This window comes from Lissotriton vulgaris, chromosome 8, assembly GCF_964263255.1.
Source record: "Lissotriton vulgaris chromosome 8, aLisVul1.2, whole genome shotgun sequence".
Taxonomy (NCBI): domain Eukaryota; kingdom Metazoa; phylum Chordata; class Amphibia; order Caudata; family Salamandridae; genus Lissotriton; species Lissotriton vulgaris.
This window is the reverse complement of record NC_141696.1, coordinates 62,221,920-62,238,864: the sequence shown is the minus strand read 5'-3', so window position 1 is coordinate 62,238,864 and position 16,945 is coordinate 62,221,920. Positions and strand designations below refer to the sequence as shown.

The 16,945-nt window shown below is 40.7% G+C and overlaps 1 pseudogene; it reads right to left on the bottom strand.

Moving 5' to 3' along the window:
• Positions 1 to 3,633: 3,633 nt before the first annotated feature.
• On the bottom strand, positions 3,634 to 4,596 carry LOC147693385 (olfactory receptor 56A4-like; annotated as a pseudogene).
• Between the last annotated feature and the right edge of the window lie 12,349 nt (positions 4,597 to 16,945).

Sequence of the window (16,945 nt, the reverse complement as noted above, 5' to 3'; positions counted from 1 at the left end):
TTCCTTCAGGTAGTCTGTTTTTTTGGAACAATTCCTTTTGATACACAGAAACAGGCCTACCGGGAGATTGTCTCGTAGTGCCCTGGGGTTATGACTGCTGTACCTCAACAGTAGAAATCTATAAGGCTCAAACAGCGGTGCGGGTGCAGAACTCTGGGGCCACTGTAATATTGATTCTCTAAGTGTGGCCGACAATAATTTTATTGGCTCTCTTACCGTCCTAGGGAGGGAAACTCTATTAGAACCTCTACGCCTAGACCTAGGTCTCCATGAAATAGCTGTCTTGGCCGCAGTAAGACCTGTGCTGTGTTGGATACGCATCTGGAGCAGTAGTAAACTGTCCCATTCTAGAGATGGTTGGCAAGACATCATAAGACCGTATTCAGCAGTAAAGATAAAATGGTTGGGATTTTTCAAAAAGTGCCTGTACCGACATGGGCCTGGAAACATTTTGGGAGGAGCCCTGTTCTATTCGCTCAGGAGATGCCAACTAGCAGACTTAAGACAAACTTAACACAAAATCCTAACTTAAGTGTGTCCTAAGTCTGTCTTAAGTCTGTCTTAAGATTCTCTTAAGTTTGTTTTAAGTCAAACTTAAGACAAAATCCTACCTTTACTACTACTAAATGCCTTTTGTGAATACCAAAAGGAGTAAGTTTAGGATTTTGTCTTTAGTTAGTTCTGTGAATCGGGCCCGTCATCCTTAAGCCCCATTCAAAAAGGTACCTCTTTGCAATTAGCATATGGGTAAAAATACAGCCCATCTGTCTGCGTTGTTACAATCGTATTGATGTAGCACTGCAATTAAGTACCTTTATATTGTTAATACCAATATAAGAGGACATTGGAAGTAGGGTTGTGGGATTTGCTGCAACACCCCATAATAATCACGCTAGAGTTAGGAATGTGAATGAGCAATAAAGAGGCTTTTTACATTTTGTTTTTAGCTTGTCACTCGTGCTGAGTGTTAAAAAAACAGTGGTCTATGTGTTCTGATGATTCTTTTAAGAAAGACGTTGTTTTATTGTCTTTGACTGCAAAGTGAAAGGCTTTTGTAATGTGAATTATGTAACAATGTTCATATGTTTCAGCAGTATGAACAGAAAGGTTAAATTCGAGTAAATGAACAGTACAAATAATTAAAATTATCAGCAGCGTGAAAGAAAGGAAGCACAAATTAATCACATTCTTTCTGTAATTCTAAAGTGCGATGGAAGCCAAGATTTTAATAGGAACAAACCAAGCCACTTTACGTATGTGATGCAAAAATGATAAATATTTGCTAAACCCGATTTCCAAACATTAATTGGACACCATATAATGTTTTTTTCTGTGAAACTGCATGCCTCATGCATATTTAGTGACAATTTAAACAAAAAAAAGTGCTCTGTGCAAAAGTCAGTGCGCTACCACACCATGCTTTAGTGACATATGTGCCACCAAGTGCCCCAAAATGCACCACCAGCTGCATACTTTCCACTCTATTTGAAAAAAAGACGCTTGAAATTCACTGTGCTCATAGAATGCACGTGTCTGTTAAATGCATTTTCAAGACAAAAATATTATGCCTGGTGTACATAGGACAACCGTGCACTCATTTCACATTCCTTTCCCGATGTTTACGTCTCAAGAGCAGATCTACTGATTTGCAAAAGAACTTACGAATCCTGCATGTGACAGAAACACTCTCTCCCCATTTGCAACCAACATTTGTTTCAGGATCTATTCCTCAGCTGCCTCCTGCTGGAGAAAGAGGTGTTGGTTGATGATCTGTTGATTCAAGGGTTAACTTTGCCCTGGTATGTTATTCGCTGTGCCTTTATCTGGAAAGAGAAGCATGTGTTAAAGGATACACAAGTGTACATGAGTTGGAATACCATGGTGTTTTGGATGTTGAAAGGTACTGTTGCTAGGTTTGAGTTTTGTTGTGACATGAATGGGGCTGATAAACAGCCTGGGTTTATTTCCCTAGTATGTGGTGACTGTGTAGAGAGACTGTTTACAACTCTTGTCTCTCTTATCAGTGGCCTGTGAGACCAGTACTCTTCTGGTCTTGCATTATGTGTGAAGGGAGTAGGTCTCTCATTTAGATGTATTGTAGAAGGCCACTGAGTTCATAAGATGAAGTTTGGTGGTAAGGGCATCTTCAGGGGCATGTCTCTCATTGGCTTAGGACACAAGAAGACCAGATTGTATAATAAGCAAAGAAAAATAGGGTGTACCCTGCCTAATAAGGGGATGGAGTAATCAGTAAAATATCAATACCAACAGAATACACTTTAATAATTAACTGAATATCTTTGTGATCTAAACACTCAATTTTGTTTTTTATTACAGAATAATGATTTCTAATAGAAAGAGAGTATCACAGATTTTTTTCTTATTTTACTTGATGTATACAAAAAGTACAATGCCATCATTTCACACACAGAAACCCTATATTATCCCCATAAATTGGAGCAATTGAACCCCATCATTCTAAAACACATAAACACAAAGTATCTAGACACAAATAATAACAAAACACCAAGGGAAGCTGGACCATGAGCCAGGGGGATAAACTATAAAGGAGGTAAAACACTTCCAATATTTCAAAATGAGAATGCGCTCTTTTACATCATGCCGGCTAAGTGGCGCCCTGTGGAGCTTATAATGAGTCGACGTTTCGGTCCCACTTTAGTCATTTATAGGGGCCATCCTCAGGACTAGATGAATATTCAACAGTTATAGGGTACTACTGTCATCTAAAAAACGGCACCTCCAAAATGGCACATTCTCGACAGTCTTTTGCAGTGGTCCACTCATCACACAGAACAAGTTCTGCATTTTGAGAAAACATTTGGACAATGGATGCAATGGAAAGTGGGTGGCAATATAGAGCTTGAAGTCTCTGATTTCGATGTACACTGTTGCATGTGATGAGTGGACCACTATGACACAGCAGGTGTTTTACATCGACCTACACTGGAGTCCTGCAAAGGGGACAAAGACAGGGCACCAAGTTATGATTCACTGTGCTGCTGTGTAAGGAAGAAGACGTATGCCTTAACAGCACACACCTTATCCTGGTGAGCCTCTCAGAGTGTAAGTGATTTTTCAGGAAGTTGTGGCCTCTGTGTACTACACTCTGAAGGTCAATTCGCCAACTCAATTTAAAATTATTTACAATATAATAGAACAGTTGGTTTGAGATCACAAACTCCTATTTACAATTCAATTTTAATAATGTGTTGGGTTACAAAAAGAAGTAGCTTACACATCACAAGGTGAATCTATATCAAGTGATTTAGAGGTAAAAGACAGGGCATGTTTAATTCCTGGCATTTTAAAATATGTGTCAAATAAAGAAATGTGCGCAGACATTATGGGTAAATTCAGTTTATTTTTCTGATTCAATAACACAAAATTCAAATGGTTTTCAAGTTGCCCCCAGCAGATGTTTGTTGATCTAATTCAATACCCACTCCCTTCTTACAATTTGTTGACAGTATGCTTATCTTTTACTATGTACAGTGCTCTGCTGTTTTTTGGATAGGTTTGCACTCGGCAAATACCACACGCATGTATGTGTAGATGTGAAGTGTAAGTGATGCCCCAACCACTTGACATGTCTTTGTCCACCTATTTGTTGGGTCACCTTGCCTTGTGGTTTGTTCTCCCTTTTCTTATCATTTTCACAACACCTTGTAAGATCTCTGTGGTTCTCAACCCATAGATAATGGGGTTCAGGGCAGGTGGGAGCACATTGTGCAACACATTGAGAAGGATCGGGACATCCGGTGGAATCACTTTCTCCAGCACGTTTGTGAAAATCAGAACTGAGATGATCGTGTAAAAAAATGAGATCAGAATTAGGTGAGAACTGCAGGTGCTGAAGGCTTTTGCTGCTGCACCTTCAACCTGCAGCTTCCATACAGCTCGCAGGATGAGGAAGTAGGACAGGATAATGAGCAGAAGGTCACTTCCCATGAAGCCGAAACCAAGCACCATCTGGTAAACTGTGTTGATTGTTCGATCGGCACAAGCAAGCGAGGTTACGGCTACATTGGTGCATAAGCAATGCTCAACCACATTCTTGGAGCAGTAGGGAAGTCTGGCAGCTAATACTGGCAACGGCAGCAGCAGGAGGGCACTCCTCAAAATTATATACACAAGAGCTTTTCCAACAAACCTGACGGTCATGATAGACCTGTACCTGAGCGGGTTGCATATGGCTGTGTAGCGATCATAGGCCATGACAAGGAAGGTAGTGGATTCCATTCCAAGGAAACAATTCATGATGTACATCTGAAGAAAGCAGACAGATTTGTCAATAGCCTTCCAGTTGAAGCAGAGGATTCCCAGGACTTTGGGTACAGTAGCGGTACACAAAACCAAATCAAATACTGAGAGGAAGCAAAGGAAATAGTACATGGGTTCATGGAGACTCTTCTCTCTTCCCATCGCCATCAGGATTGTGATATTGGCGACAATAGCAAGAAAGAAAAGAAGAACCAGAGGGATGGACAGCCAGTGTTGTCAGCTCTGGATGCTGGGGAAGCAGATCAGCACAAATTGTGAGACTTGGAAGGAAGAGGTGGTGTTCAATGCAAGCATGGTAAGAGATACAGGATGTCAGCATCTGCAGAGAGAATCAGAAAAGGGACTAAGGCATTAATAAGCTCTCCATTTTTTCAGTTTCTATTTTCAGTAATTCTGGTGGGTTTTTTTCAGTGATTTAAATACCTTAAAAAACAGTGGTTACACATTTTTATGCCATTAAAAACAATAGAAACAGTGTTTTTTCCGGTGTTTATGGAACTTTTGCTTTTATTATTGCTTCTTTATGCACTGATAGTGCATGGTATTTAGACAGTGTACATGATGTACAAATATATTTTTACAAGTCAAACTTATTGTAGCACACCACACCAATACTGCTTCAGTGAGTCTTTGGTCATGCGCTCTAGCTCTTTCATCCCCATGTAAACATTTACCTGTGAAAAGGCCCTGTCAACATTGGCACTTGAAAAGGACAAGATAAAAACAGCCAGTACACAATTTGCTAGCTCTGGTCACTGACATAGCTTTCCATGCCTATACTGGTGCACCTGAAGAATGACATTCTCTGGGACAAGTTCTGCAACATATGCGATGACCTGGGCGCATATGCCCTCATAGTTATTAAAACGGTCAAAAATGAAACAGTACTTTTCAAAGTCTGAAGAAAATTCCTCTTCATGGAAGAGATCTAAAACTTGTGCAGATTACCACAGTGAGGCTTCATTGACTTCACCTGCCAAGGATGGTGAAGGGACATTTCTATGCATCATTGCAAGCCATATCTCAAGCATTGTAAAATACAATTTCCTTAATTGCTTCTCAACTTTTCTTTGCTTAGTGGCGAGCATTCTAACATGGAACATGTTTCAGTGCCAAAGTCTATTAAAGTGTTGCCCAGCCTACTCTCAGGAGATGTTTTACATCTAAATCAATTACACTGAACACTTGGTAGACAAAGGTGCTTTCAGACTCTAAGTTTTTGATTATGTCCGCTACAGCAGTCATGTTTTCCTGTAAAAATCTAAGAATGCAGTAGAGTGTACTTTTTCACATCACTATCAATATGCACCCGAAGATCCTCACATTTCTTGCCCTTGGCATCATCGCTAAGCAAACATTCTGTAAACTGTCAGCACATGGATAATATAACATTCACGGCCTCAAGGACTGAGAACCACCGGCTAAATGACACAGTTGGAATTACTCTTTCTTTGATGCCACACAAAGCATAAAATGAGACATTTTTTACATTTTAGTTCCCGCGCATTACATAAGAGTGCTCCAGAATGGACTACAAAGTCAATTTGTTAACTCTGAAGATTGTAAAGGTACTTTCAGCATACCATCTAGCAAGTAGCAAGGATCTCTTACAGGGAAGCACTTCAGTGAAGGTATTGATTTTGACAGGTCATCACACACTTTTTCCTATATGTAGCTGAATCACTGCAAATACAAACAATATCACTCCAATCTTTGTTGAACTTGGTAACAACTTTTTGCAGCTGCATTCCAATTGACACTGCCTTCCATGTTTTCTAAAAGTCCGGTGTCATGTTTCCGCCACTATCCCAGATGGTTGGTGACAGCACTCTTTTCAAATATACCTGTAACTACACCTTGCATTGAATATTTAAAGCCTGGAGTGTTTGACAATTCACCTACTATTAATACTGACTCACTAGAAAAGGGGGCTGATAATATATCAAAAGGATTCACCCATTCTCTGTCTGTGGGTAAATGTGATGGTGCATAATGGAAACGATTCTTATGAGACCAGCGATTTACCTATCAGTGAAATAGTCAAATGTAGCCAAAGTATCAAATATGATTTTGATATTTCCTGATTCTCTGCAGTTTATAAACTAACTAAATGGAACTTAAACAAGCTTCTAAACCCTGCATATTCAGACCAAAGACACAAAACTGAAAGAGGAAAAGTAAGAAGAAGCAATATTTTTGTGTTATCTCTGAACAACAACACTAGAGCAGAATAATGTTAGCCCAGTCTTCCTTGCTGCTGCCTTGTATAACAAAGTTACATTGTATTGGTACCTTCAGGAAGAAATAAAAATGACTCTTTCACTCTTCTTTTCCTTTCTTTGAATTGCATTTAATTTGTGTCTCTGCAGGTGTTTTTTCAGTGTTTATATGGTTTCATTGGCAATCTTTCCGTTAATGCAGAGTCAGTAATGGGGTGCAAAATGATATGAACCTCTTACCCATGTTTAGTGGTGCCTGTCCTAAATGCCTTGGGACATGTCAATCTTTTCTTTGTGAATGTTCTTTATAATGAAACTTGTATGTTGTATGTCACCCCAGGAATACCGATTTAGCTTTTGTGGTATATGCTGGTAATTCAGTGACTGCCAGTGCTAAGAACCACATGCTTCTACCTGTGCTTTAGTCAGCATTTGGCATCTGCTCTGCCTTATTCCAATTCAAATGTGGTCGCTTGTTCAGGAGGTGTTTTTTAGTACAGAATATTTTGTTTATTGTATGCAGTGTTAATAACTCATCATTTGTCCACATTTTATTATTGCAATTGTTTTCAAGTGCAGGGCATTATGACTAATATAACTGAAATGCATGGTGATTGTGCCAAGTTGGCAGTCATTGCAGGGTTGAAGTTTATCTGTGAAAGGCTGTGAACTTGCTGACCGACTGGAGGGGTTTCAATCAACAAGCAGCTGCTAGAGGCAGACATGAGGCATTAGTGCAGTGCTATAGGAATGTGCAGTAAGCAAGTTAGTGGGACACCCGATGGAACAAGTTAAACCCTTAACATTTGTGGCAGTGTTTAACAGCATTACACTTTTAATTGTAAAGTTACTGCAATGTTGACTGTAAGTGGCAAACATTCAGTATTCATCATTAGTGTGCAGAGAAGAAATGTAAATGAAGCCTGAGTGTATTATATTGTAATGCTTATAGTGGCAGCAAACTCCGTTGTGGGACCCTGCCTCCACCTACTTCATTAATGGAGGGGTGGGCAACAATCTATGAGGCAAGTTGGTTTGTATTAAAAATAAATGCTAGCCACCAGAGGGGCACTGTAAGACAGCAACTGCAGCCATAGTTTACAGCATTTCTGCCAGTGAGCTCACTGGCCCATCTGCCCAAGAACACTGGCCAAAGATGCTCTCTGCCTCAGTCTGGCACTGCAGGGAGAACGTACTTGGGTGGCACAGGTGAGTCCACAACAGGGTACTCAATGAAGATGCCTGCAATGAGAGCAATGTCTGTGAGTTTGGGGGAGGGGTCAAGATTCTTTTTGAACTTCATTGCTCAAAGGGGTCTGATTTCCATTATTTATGTCTTTCCCTGCACTTCTTTGCTTGTTTTTACTTGCGAGAAAGCGTCACTGGAGCAAGATCAGCGTTTAGTCTAGTAAGTTTTCACAAAAGAGCATGAACCACCCATATTTGCAAAACTGTGTTTTATGATGATTAGCTCTGAGTTACTGCTTTTTACTAGGTTAGTGCCCTTCAATTCCTGGTGCTTTGCTGCAGTTGTAAGATCTTATTAGTTTCACATAGCTCAAATAGGTGCAATTTCGTATATTTATATGTTTCCCTCGTCTTCATTGATTGATTTTGCTCGCGAGAAAGTGTTCCTCATAGTTGCTGAATGTCCCTCATAATTGCACTGGAAATATGAAAATGTCACACATAAGCAATCTGAAACCTTGGCAGCTATTCTTACTCTGCACCTAATTGTTATGATATTACAGCTTTTACATGAAATAATCGATCTTAGCGATCGTTTGTTTGCATATAAAAGATGTAATATCACCCTTCACCAGAAGAGGGCTCCCCGGGGCTGTATTGCGCATGTGTCAGGCGTGGGCTGTTCCAGTCCGTCCTTTCACAGATGCAATACATGTCCGGGGTCATGCTGTACTAGCCTCAGACAGTGTAACATGTCAGAAAATGGTGAATTGGGGCCTGTCACTCACGCGCCCTTATGACCCATCAAGCCATGATAATGGAAAAGGGCCACCTTCCGTCCTATCTGAGCTTCTTATTGGGCATAAAGGTGTGAGCCTCATTCTGGTGCACATTTTACTGAATCTGGGCAGTTGGGAGTAATGATTCGTGAAGTGCAAGTCAAGGACTGCCTTGGGTAAGTTTCACCTTATGTGTATGCCTGGGAGCATGTCCATATTGTTTCAGTGTGTCTGCGAGCCTGCACCAGTGTATGTGTATTTGAATGTGTGTATGCGTGAGATTGTACAAAATTGTATCAGCATACATTAAAAAAATGCCCTTTGTGGCAATGCTAAATAGATAAAGATGGCGACCCCCTCTCAAAATCACTTTCAGGTCAAGGAGTAGAGGGGAAGAGACAAACATTAGCTAAAGATGTTTTTTGGCTGTATTGAAGTTGTGCATGTTTAGGATGAGTGTGTGAGTATGTATGGATGTGGTTCTCTACCTTGTAAATTAAAATTGTCTCTTTTTTAGGATATATGTTTTTTCGCAATCTATGTTTCACAAATGTATTCATGGACTGAATTTTATGATATGTATTTAAAAAAACTTTGTGTAATTTTTTACATTCAGAAAAATTATATAAAGAAATGAGATAAAAGATTCTGAAATATAATAAATTAATAAATCCAAAAAAAAGTGAAGATGTGTGCTGTGTATGCCGGTGCTGTGAGAGGTTATACCCTGTCATAAAGTGCATATAGGTCATGAGGGAGTTTTCTTTTGCTAATCTTTGTGGCAATGCTACCTGCATCGCTTCCCCTCGCCCCTTCACCGGTGAGACCAAAGACAGAGCAGAATATGAAACTTTATCCGAACCCAGAGATGGCAATATAAGAGCATGCTACAAATTTTACCCATAATGCATTTTTAATATTTGCCTAAGTTGGTGCAGTTAGCATGCAATCTGTGCTTCTTTCAAACTTGGAAATGTTAATTGGAAGCAGCAAGTGAAATAATAGACTGTACAGTTTGATTATCTAGTGTAAAAAGAAGAGAGCATTATTTCATTACGCAAATACGAATACAAGGTTTTAGGCAAAACATGCTTTATATCTTGTAAAAAAGCACATTATCTCTTTAAAGGAAGATAGGTTTGTAGCTACTGCCAGCAAGGTATAGCTAGCAATGAGCGCAATAATTAAGTGTAGGTTTTGATTGACTTTCTTCAATAAAATTCTGATTAAACTCAACGTTTTTTAATGGGTGGGTGTGTGTGCGCTAATTTGGGATTGGCAGGAGATTTTTCCTTATGGTAAAAACCCTGTGCAAGTGATTTAAGTTATGGGTTGTCACTTGGTGGGTCCTTCACAGTAAGAGTTTGGGTCCCACATCCCACCACCTAACCCAACCTCGCCATGGTTGACTGTTGGTGAACCTCAAGTGAATGGTACGACAATTATGCATTCTAGGGTTTTAGTGGGTGTGTGCATATTTGCCTAATCGTTCTGGTGTGTGTATGCTTGGACAACCAATTTGATTTGCCTGTTCTATTTTCTTCAATGCAGGACTGCTCTGTGTTCTGTAATTTGCTCGTGGTTTGTGGTTGGCTCAGCCTAATCCTCACTGACAATAAGTACAAAACAAATTCACTTTAATGAAATGAACATCTTGTTTAAAGAGGTTTGTTACTTTATACTCAAAACGTGACATATCGAAATTATGTATTACTCTAAATAATGCCATATGCAGCATACAATTGCACAAAAAATAAAATAGGCCCAGAAAGAAGAATTGAATTTAAAGCCCTGACCCTGGCCTACCGGGCTTTGCAGGGAAAATGCCCAAATTATCTTAAACTAAGATTCCCCCAATACAAGCAGGTGCGGTCCCTGCGCTCTAATACTCAGAATTTACTCTATGTTCAACGCTTCTCGAAGGCTGGGCTTGGGGGCAGAGCATTTTCGGCCAGAACAGCCAAATTGTGGAATGCCTTACCACTGTCTCTTCGAAATGTGCACTCAGAGTCCTGCTTTAGGAAACAGCTAAAGACGTGGCTTTTTAATCAATACTCTTTTAACCCCCATGCTTTTTTCTTAACTATTCGGTATGCTGCCCCTTGGTCACTAAACGCCGGGACACCTCCTGGTGAGGTAGCTGTTTGCGCTATATAAAGTTCAGTATTATTATTATTATTATTATTATTAAAGAAATATTTTCAAACTGTCTGTGACTTCTTGCACCTCCTCCTGCGTACAAAATTGCTTTAAAATATTATTTTGTGCCAATGTAACCTCACCACACCACTATCCGGTGCACACCAGTAGTCCTCCCTACTACATAGTTCCTTTGAGACAAAAAAAAATGTATCTTATAGAAAGTGCTGTGATCAAACAAAAAATAAAAATGAAATTTTGGGGCCAAACGGTTTCAACACATAAGCTATTGATTCAAAATCATTTAATAACTGGATTATCTTTTTCCTAGATTCCTTCATAGTTGGTGATAAAGTATTCATTTTCGCTGGTGAGCGCCTATCTGGCTTGACTTCCACACGGCAATGACAGCTTCTTCCAGTGATTTATGTTATGTTAAAAAAAACTCATATATTGCTCTTTTGCCATTACTATGGCTCCCAGTGCTCGCTTAGGGGTTTGAGCAAAGGTGAAACTTAAGTCTTTCCAGTTCTATACATCCTTATCAGTAGAACTGGAGACTCTGTTGCATTAAACAGTGTAGAATGTCCTTCAATTTCTGCAATTAACCAATAACTGATCTTGCATTAGCCAGCTAACCTTTCTTGGCATGGATGTTGGAGGCTTTGTAGTGCATGTGCTATTAGGGCTACTAGCCATAGAAGGACTTTTTGCCAATGAATGAACACAGATTGAAACAAGTGTGTTATGTTCTGTGATTGTAGTTGGAGCATTCTCCATGTCATTTGGAATGTTTGAAGGGAATGTCGGAGTTGTGGTTGGCAGTTGGAGGAGGACCTGGGAAGTGAAGCGTATCATTCAGTGGTGTAACAAAGGCCCCTACAGCCCCCACAGTGCGTGTGGTGGGGCCAAGCTCCTGGGGGGGCTCCCTCAGCATAGTACCATGACCTGAGTGCTCCTGAATCAGTCCGGAGGGGGACCCCTCCATGTACTTTGCAGGAGGGCCCCTCAAGTTTTGTTACGCCACTGCACCTGTTGAGAAAAGAAAATTAAAAAGAAGACCTATTTTCATGGTTAAAGTGAAGCAGTAAGTCATTTTGTATCGCAGCCAGTCTCTGTTTCGAGTAGAGTATGTCAACAAAAAGTGTTTCTTTTGGTAAGAATTCTAAGCCTAATACTGTTCACTGTATATCCTTTTACACATCACGCTCACACTAATTCAAACTATCCACATACATGGAGGGAGCAATATAATTACACGCCCCACACCCCTTACTTATAAGTCAGAAGCAGTAGTTTCCCAAAAATAAATCATTTTATTCCTCAATTTATTCCAGGTTATGGTTAAAAAAGCATAAGCTTGACAGTGTATATGTAATCAATACTTCTGTTCCGTCAGAACATCGTCTACCTAAAAAACAACAATTGCATACAATTTTTATTAAAAACATGTATCACTTAAAAAGGGGAGAGTACATACAAAAGACAGAAAATATGTCATTAAACAGCGCACATCCGTGATTGCTTAATTTAAAGACTGAGACCCGATACCATTAAAGAAAATTTGAGCTCTCAAAGGGCCCAGTTTTCTGACAGATTGGGTTCCTTTTGTAAAGCGTCGACGCGTTTTGGTGGGAACTTTATATAGCCATCTTTATCAAGACTGAATTTTTTGTAACTGTCCCAAACATATACGTTTTAAACTGGAACAATTAGGATCACCTGGACAATAAAACACACATGTCAGTAAGTGTAGCTTGATGTTACAGGGTCATACAATAGTTCAAAACGCAACAATAACTCATTAGCAAGAGTTTCTACAGAGCTATATGTCATCAAGGCCATCAATATTTAATTCAAAACATAGGCCAGAGTTTTTAATATAACATACCATTAATCGCCCCTAGTAGAGCATGTCCAGACTGCGCGGTACTCTTCACGACCCTTGTTAACGATGTCTAGCCATCGTGCCACGTCTCATCAAGTTTTTGGTTTCCGAGTCCACAGTAGCTTCCCTCCCAAACAACTAAGATGGCCACCGAAGCTTCATCATAGGATCCTTTTCTATGGGAAGTAGAGGTAGTTGTAAGAGATCCGACTTCCTTAACTGACTACAGTCAGCATCTCGCATGCACCTGAAGATAACCTCTTGGGTGCAGCCACGCAAGGAATGCATGGAATCCAAAGAACTTTGAGACTCGAGCTAAGGAACATTAAACCTCCCATGCTGCTCCTAAACATGCTGGTGTGTAATGGCAACCTTCCAAGAGGAATGTGGCACAAAGGACAGCAGCTGAGGGCTCGTGGTAAGCAATGTGGGTGTGAGCAAATTTGGTGACAAATTTGAAAAATGCAAGCATCACCACCTTCACATGCTATGAGGACCAAAATCATGTAAATTGCATGATGTTCACATTGTCCTTCCAGGATGTACCCTGCAAGTCCCTCTCTACTGAGTTCATCACAATTGTAAGGGACATCCTGATGCATAGAAAAATCCACCCCTGTGTTATAGCACACCGCGTTGCATGAAGCCCACAGATAGATACCACCGGTCAAACTCACGCTGCCGGAACAAGAAGATTCAATGCTGCCAATTTCCTTGTATTGCTTGTATTCATCAGCATTGCTAGTAAACAATAGTACCACAGTTAACAGTTAGATCTGCCGGTTTGAATTTAGCAGGATATCACCTTGTGAAGCGCTGCAGGTGGCTTCAGGGCTCAACTGTGTTCAAATATAGATCAACAGGCCAATTCTTTGGTACTATCCAGCTATGGAATTTAAATACAGCCAATAAGGCAAGCAGGCACGCCCTTCTAACTTGAATAAACTGCAGGCTGTCAGATGTAAATAGACACAGGTGGGGCTTCCATGGCATTCCTCTTCCTTAGGGTTGCAATTCGTAGTAACTTTAGTTTCACTTTTTTTAGGTTCCGATTAGTCTACAGTATCAATCTCTATTCATCTCCTGTTCCAGCAGTAGCATTTTCTTCACACTGGGTCCATTCTCCGCTCAGCGCCATTGTGGTAAATGAGGCTTAGAAGGCAAAAGCCTTATCCTTTACGCCCTTCCATGTGTCAAGATTTGCAGGTGCAGAATGTCCCTGGTAGGGCATCCTCAGGCAAATACATTTCGAGTGTGGAGGCTGGACTTCAACCACCTGCAGTAAGAGGTGTGAGAGGGAGGGCTCCGAGCTGAGGCCAGCCTATTTAAACAACAACAACAACAAAAACTTGATAAACTTTGTATTACACAAAGCTTGAACAGTTTAGAAGATACACAAAATTGCAAGTCAGACTACATTGCCATTTTATATCCGTCTACTTAAAGTCCCATCTGATTGGTAGGATTTAAAGTTGGATTGTGAAAAGTTGATTGCATGTGCTTTAATATATACCTTCAATAAACCACATATCCCGTTATCTGGAGTCAAATGGTGTGCACCTGTATATTAAAACCAGAATATCGATGGCACAGAATATCAAGGGCAGAGTATCGAATCCAAGATATTGACCGGAAAGTATAGTATTTCTATACCTTCCTCGACATATATGTACCTAAGCAATATACATATCTTCAAGGTATGTAGATGTGGAGTTAGAAATAGTAAATCTCTACTTCCCTATATACATTTACCTTTCAATATTTTGTCCTCGATATTCGTGAATCATTATATTGTGGGGGTACGTTATTTAGTACACAACCAGTATTGTTTGGTCAAATCTGAGGGCAATGCCCCCCTAAAAATGTACTTCTGGCTACAGGCCTGGCTCTGCGCCAGCAGGCAAAGCTAGGGCAAAAAACACAAATGAGGTCGCGTAATGGTCCACAGAGACCAAGGGGCAGATTTACAAGCCCTTTGCGACACTTTTCCACCGCCATTGCGTCAGTTTTGTGACAGCTATATAAACAATGCACCAAATTTACAACGTGACCTACTAGGGAGATGCGTCACATTGTAAAGCTCTGCATCACATTATACCTGTGTCAGGTACAATGTATGCAGGGTGGGCATTCCCAAACGTGAAAGCCTTGTCGAATGGGGGGAAGTGAATTCTAGAAGATTTCACTGCCCCATTTCTAGGATACTACTGCGTCAAAACCTTACACCTGCTTGAAGCAGAAATAAGGACTGACTCAGTGTATTGGGTATAGGCCTCCCCATGCATTGGTAGAATTGCGCTGTGCTTGCGACACAACTCCAGCAATGCGTGACTATTTGGCAAACAGATGCGTCAGAATTTCTGACGCATCTGTCAGTCCTTGTGCCATGGTGTGCCGTATTGTAAATACTAAACATGGGCGAATTTTGCTAATCTCGCGTTCGCGAATTTTGCGGATTTGCGAACTCGCAATTCGCAAAATCCGCGAATTCTCGCGAATTTGCAGATTTTTTTATTTTGTGTGTTCGCGCGGGTTTCTGCCAGTTTGCGAGGGTTTTGTACAATATCGCAAACGCGAACTTACCTGTCATGTCGCAAGTTTCGCGAACTTGTTGTTTCTACGTGTCCAGCCTGTTTGGGACACTCTTCTTCATCACTGCCACTCTCTGTCACCACTGCCACTCTCTGACTACTCATGCCACCCTCTGGCCCACCCATGCCACCCTCTGTTTCATCACAGCACCCTCTGGTTGTCCAGTCAGTGTACATTATTGTGGCAAAGCAAGCACACCTTCCCTGCCTCAAGTGACCTGAATGAATTTGGGGCTGTTTAATGTGTCACAGAATATTTTTTTAGCTGGCACCTGCTTCCTTAGTGCTTCCTGATTAGTGATCTTTTGCACTTGCTAAGTGCTTTCATTGTTGCAAAATTAGTTACAACACCTGCCCTGCCCCAACTGACAATAATGAATTAGGGGCTGATTAATGGATTTGAACTTCCAGCCTGGCTCCTGCTTGTCTCCCTTAGCTGTAATTCAGGACCTTTGTGGCATATGTGTAACTATTCTGAGGTTCAGAGCAGGGTCACATAATAGTTGCAACTGGCAACTGAACTCTGGAGGGGCCCCTCAGGAAGCACTACAGGAAATGGCTACTAATGATGAGCCTGAACTTTTGAACCTGGTAAGTAGTTTCAGTTTTGCTAAGATCGTATTTCTGCAATTTTGCGCTTATTCGCGGGGCGCGAAGTTGTACTGGGAAGCCGCGAACTCACGCGAACAGTGCGAGCAAAATCCGCTGCTCGCGGATTTGCGGATTTTGCGGGAGATTCGCGAATCTCGCGGATTGCGAATTTACCGAAAATCCGCAAAATCCGCGAGCGAAACGGATTTTCCGCCCATGCTTAGTAAATACAGTGCATCCATGGTGGAGCATGGGTATCCCAGGCTGGCACAGGGAAACTGATTAATCTCTACAGATGCATCAGTTTCTTGTAAATCTGCCCCATTGATGTTATGTGATGCAAAGCTCTTGATTAACCACCCAACCGTATTTTTGACAGCAATTAAGCACAAGCTGTACATGTACTATATTTTCTCATGTAGCGCTGCGTTAACCTTTGCCTTGGCAACTAGGTCTGGTAACCGGATTGTTACAGTCTGACATTATGTTTCCTATTGCACATTATGGAAGTCTCAAACAGTGCCACACACAGTATCGCCAGACATTGGTATAAGTATGGTATCTTCTTAATTTAATCAGTAGGAGCTGCTTCAATGCACTGCTTTCTATTTCCAAAAATTTTTTTTTCTTTTGTTGTCACATTGGCAGCTGCAATTGAAACAAGAATTGTTAAAGCCAAAAGACTTGCATGGGCAAGTGTGAATTCTTTTTTAAATGTATTTATTTTTTGCAAACATATGCAATATGGAAGAAAAATTGTTATGTTTCTGAATGGTTTGTGCGAGTTAGTCTAAAAGTGAAACAGGTGGTATAATTGGTGCACTTTCAAAGGATGGTAAGATACTGGCATCTGAAGGGCACATCGATAAGGGATCAAAGGAACCTGTGTTGTCCCGCCTCAGCCTCCTACATTGGTTAGTACGATAAAGAATGTGAGGTCTTGTGTGTTTGAACTGCAATTGCTAACATGCATGCTCTGTCACTTGTTGCATATTAAGCCTTCTGTGCTGTACTGCACGATGACACTATTAGTTGGTCAAAGTGCTAATGAAATAAATTAATACAAATTAAACTTGTGCATCCAGATAGTTAGTATCAGACTGATTACAGAAGTGTTGAAGGGTTGCAGGCGTTCAACACTTAAGGACTTCTGGGTAAGAAACAAAAGGCCCAATTCACAAAACTAATCTGAGACAAAATCCTAACTTTGTGACTTTCGGTATTCACAAAAGGCATTTAGTAGTACTA